Genomic DNA, 12,784 nt, shown 5'->3' on the forward strand with positions numbered 1-12,784 from the left:
GGAAGACACAACCACACTCTCTCAGGGAATCACACACATTATCACAATTGGCAGGGTCAGAATTAGAACTCCTACCTCACTATTTTGCTACATTACAATATTATGCAGTTATTACATGCACCACAGAGCTTATCAGCCTGATATATGGACAAAGGGTTATTTCAAGTTGACTGACATCAGCAGATGTGCTACAGTAGGGCAATGGGAGGTGTAGTGAGTTTGAATGGCTTCAAAATCATTGATCTCCACACACACACACACACACACACACACACACACACACACACACACACACACACACACACACACACACACACACACATTTGCCAGTGCTGACATGCATGGGTTCATTGGTTCACAGGTGTGTAGTAGCTGACTGTTCCAAAAGGCTGTACAAGGCTAGGCAAAGGGAATACCTTGGCATCAGGCTACATGACTATGGTCTCCAGTGTGGCTCAGGGGTGTAATCCCTGGATTGGCCCACACATGTGGGTATTGTATTTACCATCCACTCATCTGGGTTACTATTGTGGGTGGCCAGTGCTGTGCAATGCTTGCCATGTATGTGATCTATATTCCATAACATGGACAGTGTCTGGGTTGTGCACATGTCCCACATGCATGTTCTGTGATGTTTGGAAGTGTACTTGAGGTCTCTGGGGCATGTTGTGTGGACAGATTGCTTTCATCTGATGTGGCATTCCTGACCTCATGTGGTGAGACCTGACTATGGAACTGAGGTCGTGCTTGCACCTACATTGACAGCCTGATACAGGTATTCAGTGGAGTTAGTGGCATCTGCCCATACAGGGCATGTGTATAAGGCATGGTATTCCCTTTGTGGGTTACATTTGCAGACTCTACGGTTGTTGTAGGCGTTCAGTGGGGAACAAAGCATAAGACCACTGTAAGCATTTATTTACCTATTGTAGGGATGGAACAGGGTGCCATGTCCTTTTACTTGCTGGATAACACAGTCAGGAAATGTTACACATTCACAGTACATTCTCATGTCAGTGGCAGTGTTGTGGTCAATAGGCATGTAGTCCACTGCAATCATACTGGGGTTACTATCTGTGGGCAATATGTAGGGAACTACCAATATAGTGGTTGTTGCCTAGCCAAGTGTGTTTGTGTATGAGACATGGGTGGAGAGTGTTCTCTGAGTTATACAAGGGTTGCCTATATTGTTCACTGATCCATAATGTCACATGTAGAGCTATGGATTGTCTACACCAGCCTCTCTGATGTTTGACATCTGTTGTCCTTGTAAGGTGGACATTGTGACATATAATAGGTCCTCAATACAATAATTTAGCAAAACCCACCCGATAATGCATCCTGTCATTACACAATCACAGCAACCTCTACACAGGATACTGATGCCAAACAGAGACACACACACACACACACACACACACACACACACACACACACACACACACACACACACACACACACACACACACACACACACACACACACACTTGCCAGTACTGAGATTCAACCCACTACCTAGCTATGTTTTGCTACTACAGTGTACCACATTTATCACACAGAACTTATTGGATGGATGTTGTCACAAGGGTACTTCTAAGGTGAGGAACATCACCAGCCCTTGTAAATAGTGGCATTGGGTGACGTAGTGGGTGAGAGATCCCAAATATAATTTTACCCTAATCACACATTTACATTTGCCAGGGGTGCTGTTCAAACCTCTATGTAACAACCTTTACAGACCATTATGTTACACATTTACCACATGCACCACTGACCTGACATGGTATAGGCTTTGCAACAGATACTTGTAAGGTGGATGATATCTGCAGGACTGGTAAGGTCAGGCTCTGAGATGTGTACTGGCTGTAAATGGGGACAAACATACATATGTACACAAACAAACATGTGCCACAGATGAGATTAAACCCATAGCTGCATAGTTATTGCTACTACATTGTTCCGCATTTATGGCATGCACCATGGAGCTTATAGGGTTAGAGCTTCTCCAAAGGTATATTTCAAGGTAGATGACATCAGCAGGCTTGCTAAAGTAGGGCAATGGAAAGTGTAGTGACTGTGAATGGCCTCAAAGGCATTACTCTATACACACACACACACACACACACACACACACACACACACACACACACACACACACACACACACACACACAGTTACCATGTCTGGGATTAGAACTGCTACCTAACTAGTACAACACACTATAGAATTATGCAGTCATTGCATGCACCACATAGCTTACAGGGCTGAATCTTGTCCAAGGAGGTATTTCAAGGTGACTGACATCAGCAGGCTTGCTAAAGTATGGCAATGGGAGGTGTAGTGTCTATGAATGGCCTCAAAATCATTAATCCCTACATACACAAGCACACATAGAGTTTCACAGTTGTCATGTTTGGGATTAGAACTCCTACCTAACTAGTACACCACACTATAGCATTACACAGTTATTGCACATGCCAGAGAGCTTACAGGGCTGATCCTTGTCCAAGGAGCTATTTCAAGGTGACTGACATCAGCAGGCTTGCTAAAATAGGACAATGGGATGTGTAGTGATTGTGAATAACCTCAAAAGCATTACTTTCCACACACATGCAAACACAGAGTTTCACAATTGCCATGTCTGGTATTAGAACTCCTACCTAACTAATACATCACACTACAGCATTACACAGTTATTGCATGCACCACAGAGTTTACAGGGCTGCATTTTATCCAAGGAGGTATTTCAAGGTGACTGACATCAGCAAGCTTGCTAAAGTAGGGCAATTGGAAGTATAGTGACTGTGAATGGCCTCGAAAACATTACTTTCTACACACACACACACACACACACACACACACACACACACACACACACACACACACACACACACACACACAGTTTCACAGCTGCCATGTTTGGGATTAGAACTCCTACCTAACCAGTACATCATGCTACAGCATTACACAGTTATTGCATGTGTCACAAAGCTTACAGGGCTGAATCTTGCCAATAAGGTATTTCAAGGTGACTGACATCAGCAGGCTTGCTAAAGTAGGCCACTGTTAGGTGAAGTGACTGTGAATGGCCTCAAAATCATTATTCTTTACACACACATGCACACAGTTTCACAGTTGTCATACCTGGGATTAGAACTCCTACCTAACTAGTATATCACACTATAGCATTGCGCAATTACTGCAAGTGCCACAGAGCTTATAAGAATGATCATTCTCCAAAGGGGTATTTCAAGGTGACTGGCATCAGTAGGCTAGCTAAACTAGGGCAATGGGGAGTGCAGTGTGTGTGTGAATGGGCCATAAACCATTCCTCTGGAAACACACACACAACACTCAGTCACACACAACTTTACATTTGACAGGACTGTGTATATGACTGCTAGATGAATAATGACTTGTACTGTAAGGTTACACAGTTATCACAAGCACCACAGACACTATAGTACTGTGGGCTACTAGAAGCAAATGTCTACAGTGATAGACATTGGCACATCATGTGATGTTGGCCAATTGGATGTGTGGTGGGTGGGACAGGCCTCATGATGGGAATCTCTTTGCCACTGTCTGTCTCTCTCTTCCCCACATCTCTGTTTGTGTATGTTTGACCTATTATAGTGTATTGTCCTTGGATATATGTGTGCATTCCTATCCGATGTGTGTGCAAAGCATGACTGGTGTGCAGTGTGGTGTGTGTGCACATAAATCTGCGACTGACAGATATGTATAGTCCACTGTTGTTGTCAGACATGGGCTTCATTTCTGTAAGTGTGGGAGCATGCCCAGTATGACCTTCTGTATTGAATGTGTGAATCCATTCCAGGTAGGTTGTACTCCAGTGCAGGCATTTGTGTTCTACACCTACAGCTAGCAGCCTGTTTATGCAGGATATCTGTAGATAGGTTGACAATATGGAGTCAGAAAGGGCAAAGGATAGTAGGATACTGTAACTAATTGTGTCTGTGTTGCTTGTGCTACATGGTTTTGGTGTTAGCAGGGATATTCAGACATATGTACTGTTTTACACTGTGATGTATTATGTCATCAACTACTGACAGATATACTTATTTGCTCACAGTAATTTCCTGGGGAATACAAGATGATTGAAGCTGTGTCCAGTATTGTGGTCTGCAGCCTACATATTCTTGCACACTCATGCCATTCTGGAGGGGGAGCTGCAGACACTAGCTGATGGGTCTGTGTAAATGGTCCAGCACCTTGGTACTGTGGTGGCTGAGGATCCCATGCTTGTACATCTATCAACATGACAGAATGGCCATATCCTGCTGTGGCCATACCTCTCAGATGTACAGATTCATATAGGTTACCCAGAGGCAGGGCTCATATATCTGGTCATTTCCCTTTCACATTGTGGCTTACGAACAGGTTTGTAGTGACCCATTCCTGGGTTTGCAGGCAGGGATAGTATGGGCATACATCAGAATGTCAGACTTCACACACACCATGGAGTCCATGCTTCTACCCCCTCTATTATTCTATCCTCTTCCTAACATTATGCAAGTGATATCTGATAAATATCCCTATAGTTATCACTTCATCCAAGCAGTATTTAGGAGTTGTTCCACAGTTCATGCAGTAGGACTTGGTGGACATGCTACTGGAATTTGTTGACATGGCCTTGCATTTGTGTTCTGTGGACTGTGTTATGTTGTTATTTAGGACTCCATGAGATAACATATATTGGCAGTATGGGTGAAACACAGCCCTTTGACAGAGGACTGTAGAGCATTTGGTCGTGATGCAGGCAATCTGTTGCAGGCCAATGGATTCTGTTACTCCTACAGTCCCAGGCTGCAAGCCACTGGATTTTCTTGGGGTGACAGGGTAGGTGTGAAAGGTGTTAATGGCAATAGTTTCTGTCATTATTAATCCATTGGTGTGAATGCTGGCAGGGTGCTGCTTACAGATAGGGATGCACCTGCATGGGACACCTCTTCAGCATGCTGCATTCTGTGTGTATTCCCATACAGAAGTGGGGGTCATATTGTACTCTTTCCCAACAGCAGGGATATAACTTGGGATGAACATGTGGCAGATGGTTGGGTGAGCTGAGTGCATGTGTGCTATGGAAGCTTCTTGCAGCTGACTCACAAATATACCTGGGACATTCCTCTTATGCTGTCTTATGCAGGGACATAGGCAGTCTCTCATTCTTCATAACTGTGCCTTTTGTGGTCTGCCAGTGTTTGGCCAGACTACATCAGTATTCCATACTACACAGACAACTAATGTGCTGCTAACCTGTATGTACAATTCCAAAGATGTGTTAATTTGACAGTAACATTTTATACACTCTCTGTCTAGGGTACTTCCACCTGTGTGCTGTGTGTATATCTGGGCCCACATTCATGCCATGTCCATCTTTCAGATGGAGACAGATATTACATATGAACAATTAGTATGGATTACTGCTGGATTGGGTCTTGCTGGGATGCATTGTGTTTGGCACTGCACTTGTCAGAACTTGGCCCTGTCATCAACAGTACTGACCATAGGCCACCGGGACACAACCCTCCATGCCTACATGCTGACCACTTCCACACAATATACAACACACAACAACCTAACACACAGAGCCCTGCATATTGTACACATGCAACAATCTATCCTGCTAATTTGGCCAGCTCTGGTAATCTGTGCTCCACTGTTATTATACTCACACGTACATGTTACTATAATTCTACGTAGGATTGTGGGGGGGGGGGCACACCTGACAACTGCAAACATTTTCTATTACTGTACTGGTATTTCAGGCTCTCTGTTGGCTTCCATTTTATTCTGTATTCTGACCTATCATGCAGATTAGAGGCATATCAGTGTAGTACAGATCTTAGGTTTTATTGACCTACATTTCAGTTTCAGACTTCTTACCCTTCAGAACTAACATCCAACTGCCTGACCTGTTGTAGTCTGTCTGTATAGGTTTGGATGGGTGATGTTCTCTGTTGCCATCAATTGGAGGCCTTAGCATAGCCTTTCTTTGTGGTCATCCACACCTGTCCTGCTGGCTGAGACTGTTGTTGTGTATGTGAGCCTCACTGACATGCATGTGTGTGTTCTACGACACACATTTGGCCAACCACATGTCCTGCAGTAGAATTTGTCACCTTGTCTAGTACTGCCTACTATGTTGACAACAGTATTTGTTATGGATTTCATGGTGCCCATATAGGAGTCTATTATCTGCTGCCATCCCATTCAGCCACCCGATTCCCTTGCATGCTTACATCCATACCATAGATACAAGTAGCAGAACATACTACTCCATTCAGCAATTGATAGGAAGAGTGACTTACCTTGTGGCTGTGCCAGTATTGAGGATGGTGCTGGATGGCTGACTATGTCGGATGCACATAGTGCACTCCTTATACATGGTTAAGCACAGGTAGTGTCATGTTTGGCACCCCTTTTGCTGTATGTGCGAGTCAGAGAGAGGGATCATTCCCTGGGTTCCTACTGTGTCAGTGTATGTGCTATACATTGCCTCTTTGCCAAAGCCTGGGCATACTGGGCATGCCTCCTTCTGCCTACAGGGGCAAGCTCAGGTTGTTCCTCCTCCAAGTCAGTCGGTGCTAGCCTTGGCAATGGTAGGGCGCTGTGTGGCCCTGCCTGGTGCTGTTCCTGCTGCAGCTGTTTCCACTGGATCATATTGTGTAGCATGGCACATACAATGAAAATTTGGGTACATGTGGTTGGAGAGTACTGCAAGGCTCCACCGGATATGTACAGGTACCGGAACCATGACTTGAGCATCCCAAACACACGTTCTATTATGATTCTGACTTGGACGTGTTCCTCATTATGGAGTTCTTGTTCAGGTGTGTGTCCATTTCTGATGGGTGTCATCAGCCAAGGCTCCAGTGCATAACCAGCATCCCCCACTAGGTGGCCATATGGGATGTCCCCACTGGCAAATCTCTGGTACAGCTGCGTCATATGCCAGATGTGGGAGTCATGATAGCTTCCATGGCTGCAAGCACACACATTCATTATAATGCCCTGGGCATCACACATGACCTGGCAGTTGATGGAGGGGAATCCCTTGCGGTTTGTGTAGACCCTATCCCACTGACCAGGTGGTTCTTTGATGTGTATGTGCCTGCAGTCTATAACACCAGCTACCTCAGGGTATTCTGCTATTTGGTGAAAGAGATGCATATTGCTGGTCAACGCCTCATGGGTCTTGTGGAAATATATGTGCTCACCGGCATGTGCTGACATGGTATCCAGGAACTGGTGGAGTATCCTGGATGCTAATACCTGTGAGATCCCCATGATATCCCCAGTTGGACTTTGGAAGGTACCTGTGGCTAGTATTCTTAAGCCTACACATACCTTGGTATCCACTGTGATGGGTTCCCCTCTGTTGGTTTTGTGTGTGAGGCATGGCCAGCACAGCTCAATAATTTGCTGTAGGAGGTCCCTCTCTACCCTATAGCGCTCCACTATCTCCAGTTCATGTAGCCCTTGGTAGGTTACCCTGGGTCTGTACACTCTTCTCCTTCTCCTCACTGTGGGTTGGTCATCAGCATTCTCATCCTCACCACCCTCAGCCTCTTCTACATATTGATTTATGAGAGTGAAAGCAGCCTCTATCATTTTATTGGTTTTGCTAGGTAAATGTTTCCCGTTTGTGTACACCAGTGGTGTAAAGTTTATGGGAAAAAAACAGAGTGAAAGGTGTTTGCATAGTTTATATTAGTGTGCTGGGCTGGGCTGCTGTCTGTGTAATTGGCTGATTCTGATACATTTCACCTGCCAGCTATGCTAGTTCTCCTTGATTACCTTCCTACTGCTGTTTTCCCTTTCCATTGCCTAACTGTTTAAGCACCGAGGTGCGCCGCGCAAACCCAGTGCTCAGATGTGAAGGGAGCTGCTATTTCCTGGTTTATTTATTTGTTTATTTTTGTTTACAACCTGGTGCGCAACGCACACACCCATTTAGGCAATGTAAATAGTGCTAGGCAGCTTCAGACACACCCCCTTCCTTAGCTGTGCTTAGCTAAGGGCAAACACGGGCCACAGAGCTCCAATAAGCTTATAGCATGCATGACACACCCCCTTATAAAGTCATCTAGCTCTTAGGCTTACACCATAGTATTACTCGCCTGCTTGGTTGGGTGCAAGCTAGCACTGAGGGGAAATCTATGATTCAGTATCATTCCCCTCATTTGCATAGAATTGACTGCTAATGCATGGTTACAAAACCGACATTTAGCCTTCCCCCTTAGCAACCACTATTCTATGGTCTTGTTGTGTTATGCATGCCATTGACTATTATGGCAAAATGATGAGTTTGGTTTAAAAGCTTATTTCCAGCTTTTTTATTATTTTTGGGCCGATCCCTTTTGTGCACCACTGCCCTACGCTTAAACAGATGAAATCGGCCAAAAAAAGTTATTTTTTTATAATTTTGAAACTAGTTTTCATGCCTATGGCCATATATTTGGCATGTCTAACCCTTATAATACATGCTTTGTTATGAGCTGTCATGTCTCCATTTTGTAGTTTGCAGAAATGTATTCAGCTACTGGCTGAAAACATTTCTGTAGTCTACACTATTGCTGCATGGATGCCTGCCTGCTTCCTGGATCACTAATTCACCTCATTTGCATAGTTCTCACCAGCAAATGAGGTAATTAGCATACAGGGGTTGTGTCCTTACAGGAATAGTGCAGGAGCGCTCATGCACATCCCAGGATCTCATTCCTGGATCGCACATCAGCCATATTGCCTGCAGCAGTTCTTGCACTATTCCTGCATGCCGTGCAGACCTTGCTGAATCCTGGGGTATATAATTCACATATGAGAATATAATTGGTACTCTAATTCCTTCTATAGTCCCATACTCTGCTAATTTTAATGAAGTATTTATTTTACGAGTCATCACATTAATGACTAATGCAAATAAAATACTACTCAAAGGACACTCCTGTCTTATACCAATCTTTATAGGTTCATAGGTGGGTATTAGGCTATCTGCCCTAGGGCCCATACAAGCCTAGCCAAAAAATGTACCCTGGCTTTCGCCACCCAAGAAAATTATTTTCCTGTGCCCCTGTTGAGCAGAGCCACAGAAGTGATCCCTGGGGTGAATTTCCCATTTCCCATCCAATCATCAAGATTTTTCTTGAAGAGTGCTAATGAGGAGCTCTGTTTGACATAGATAGGTAGTTTGTTCCAGAGTATGGGAAGTCTCTGGGACAGGAATCTATCCCTCCAGCATGTTCTGTTTATTGTGGTGACAAGGTTAAGGTCCCTAGAGCGTGTAGCTCAGAGGGATTGGGATTTCTTTAAGTGGAGCATATCCAACAGCTCTGGGTTTGACATAGCTTTGTATGTTAGGCAGAGATCACCCCTGAGTAGGCGATATGCGATGGAGTAAAGCTGTAGTTTTTGAGACGGTCTGAATAGGGCATCTGTTTGAGGTCAGTAATCCTCTTTGTGAGGTATGTCTGTGGTCTTTCCAGTTGTTGTAGATGTCTTGTGAAGTACATACCAAAAGGGGCACTGTACTCTATAATGGGTCTAATGAGTGATGAGTAGAGGGGAACAATGACCTCTTTTTTTCTGGATGAGAATCCTATTGTGAAGAGATGAGCCACGTAGAAAGATTTCCTGACTACTGTGGCAATGTGATATCAAAGGAGAGACTACTGTCCACCTGTGTCCCAAGGTCTCTTATGAAAAACACTAAAAAATGTAAAAACGATAAAACCTCCAAACAGTGAAACACGGACTAGTACAGCACAGCACGGACTGTTTAATAAATATAAGCGTTTCGGCTAAGATATTCCTCAGCCTTCTTCAGACAAAAACAAGTTACAAATCACAGCAGTACTTTATATAAAAAGATATGTACTAATTAAAACAATTAAAACAATTTAAAATGCAAATTAATTAACCACTTAACTAACTGAAAGCTTGTATCTTAAAGGGCTAATACCTATTAGTACAGGCAAACATTTGCTTTACCACTCATTGCACATTATAATACGAGACATATCAAAATTACTTGTATTTTCTATTTTCTAAATACACAATGAACTATAAACAAATAAATTGCACATTTATGAAGTTTTTAAAACTTGTCAAGTGTATCCAGTATATGCCCTATTATTAAATCAAACCCAAAGAATTATAATACCCTAGACTAGCATACACTAAGCTAGAAAACACTAAGCTAAAATGAAAGCCAAGCTAAAATACGGATCTCCCAAGAAAGTATGACTATGTAATATATGTAAATAAAAATGAAAATGAAAATGTATATATTAGATAAATATAAATAAATAGGTAAATATGAATAAATAAATAAATATCAATATACATATTACCTACCTAGTTTAGCCAGTGAATAAATCACTTTAAAAGTGATAATCTTTATATAAATATAAATATAGGCAAAACCAATGATTATTATTATTATACTACCCATTATTATATCTATACCCAAGAAGGTACATATACATATGTGTATATATATTTTCCTTTCAGATATTATGTATAGATGAACCTAAGTAAAAATTGTGATTTTGGAATTCATCTCCTCAATGCTTTTAATTTGAGGATGCTCTTTATAGAGACATACTCGTTTAACCCTGGGGGTACCTGTGCATAAGTTCTAATTTGCCAAAAAACCTCTTCTGCTTCCAAGGTTAGTTGCCATGGACCACCCCTAATGTGGGATTTAACTTGATGGACAACAGAGAACAGAAAGGAATGTTCTGGATGTTCGCAAATATGTCTTGCCAATGCATTGGTCAAATCCTTTCTACCTATGGCATACAGGTGTTCATAAATTCTTTTCTTTAATGACCTCTCCGTTTTACCAATGTAAAATGAGGGACATTTCTTACACAGGGCTACATATGCTACTCCTTTGGTTTCACAGTTGTACTTTTCATTAATAAAGTAAGTTCTACCATTTATCTTAATTTTATTGCCAAGTTGAATATATTTGCACTGGGGGCACCTACCACATTTGACCATGCCCATGTTGTTCCCTTTAATTTTATTTGTATTCCTTTCAACAAGGTTCTTTAAATTAACCCCTCGTCTGTATGTGAATGTTGGACAATGTCCCACTACTTTAACCAGTGCCTGGTCCTCCACTAAAATGCTCCAATTCTTATAAATAATGTTCCTAATTATGTGGAATTCTGAACAATATGTAAAAAGAAAGATGATAGGGAACATGTTCTCAGTATTATTTATTTATAGTTCATTGTGTATTTAGAAAATAGAAAATACAAGTAATTTTGATATGTCTCGTATTATAATGTGCAATGAGTAGTAAAGCAAATGTTTGCCTGTACTAATAGGTATTAGCCCTTTAAGATACAAGCTTTCAGTTAGTTAAGTGGTTAATTCATTTGCATTTTAAATTGTTTTAATTGTTTTAATTAGTACATATCTTTTTATATAAAGTACTGCTGTGATTTGTAACTTGTTTTTGTCTGAAGAAGGCTGAGGAATATCTTAGCCGAAAGTGCTTATATTTATTAAACAGTCCGTGCTGTGCTGTACTAGTCCGTGTTTCACTGTTTGGTGGTTTTATCGTTTTTACATTTTTCAGTGTTTTTCACAAGTTTGTCATGTCAAGTGGAAACGGAGTTGGAGAGCAGCGTAACAAGCACCATGAGGCTGTTTCACAGCCACTTTTCTCGCAAGATGAAGAGCGTGTATCCACAGCTAGTCGGAACTCTGAGGATAGTAAAGCATTGGGTGATTTAACGGTTCTGGTAAACATGCTGTTAACCAGAGTGGATCATTTAATTCAAAAGGTACAAAACTGTGTAGATAGGAACCCGCTTTCACAAGTACGTTCCGTTGGGCTTCCTATTGCTGTGACTATTCCAGGAACACAAATGGGGAATATACAACAGTCGCAGGATGTAATTGAACCACAGGAGATGGCAAGGCAGCCTGAAGAAAGCTGAAGTACAGCAAGAATTTTAAACGGTGATAATGTGCACCCTAATGGGGAAAGAGAAACAGCATCTATTCCTGCTATGGTTAACTTTCTTTCAAAAAAAGACTTTTTTGCCACTGCAAATAATTCAATTGATGCTCCAAGTGACCAGGAGAACTTGGTGAGTACTTTTTCTGATAAACTTAATACCTTTGATTTTAAACTATTTCGATGCAAGAAATTGCAGTTGGAGGTTTCTTACCTTCAAGAATGCATTGGCAAGAAAATAATTCCTAAGGGCTTGCGCCAATGGCGATATCCTGCTGGTTTAATCAACAATTCAGTTTTTCACCAAGAGTTGTTGGCCCTATTTGATAAACAGAGCTTTGAATTTTTAGCATCTTTGGTAAATTTCTATAATGCTGAGATAAACAGTTTACAGGAAGACTTGATACAACTTGAGTCTTTCCTGCAACAACATTCCGATTTTTGTAGATACAAGTATGACTACTTAAGGATTTTGTCCAGTATAGAAGCATCCATTTCAAAGCTATTGTTGAATACGAAACGTAAAATTGATAGGGACATCAAGGATTATGGTAACAAAAAAGCCTATCCTCCTCCTCCCCCAGGACAAACTGGATCTTAGGGGAACAATAATGATACTTCTGGTAACAACTTTTTACCGGAGGTTCAAGACGATGCCTTGAACCAAGAGAGGGTGCCTGTGCAGAGGAGTGAATGAATAAGGAGCCATGCTAACAATACAAGTGCCAATAATGTACATTTTAACAACCAGAATCAAATGGACCAGTCTCTAAGTGAAATTGA

This window comes from Protopterus annectens, chromosome 1.part1 (genome assembly GCF_019279795.1).
Source record: "Protopterus annectens isolate FY-2018-M chromosome 1.part1, PAN1.0, whole genome shotgun sequence".
NCBI lineage: Eukaryota > Metazoa > Chordata > Ceratodontiformes > Protopteridae > Protopterus > Protopterus annectens.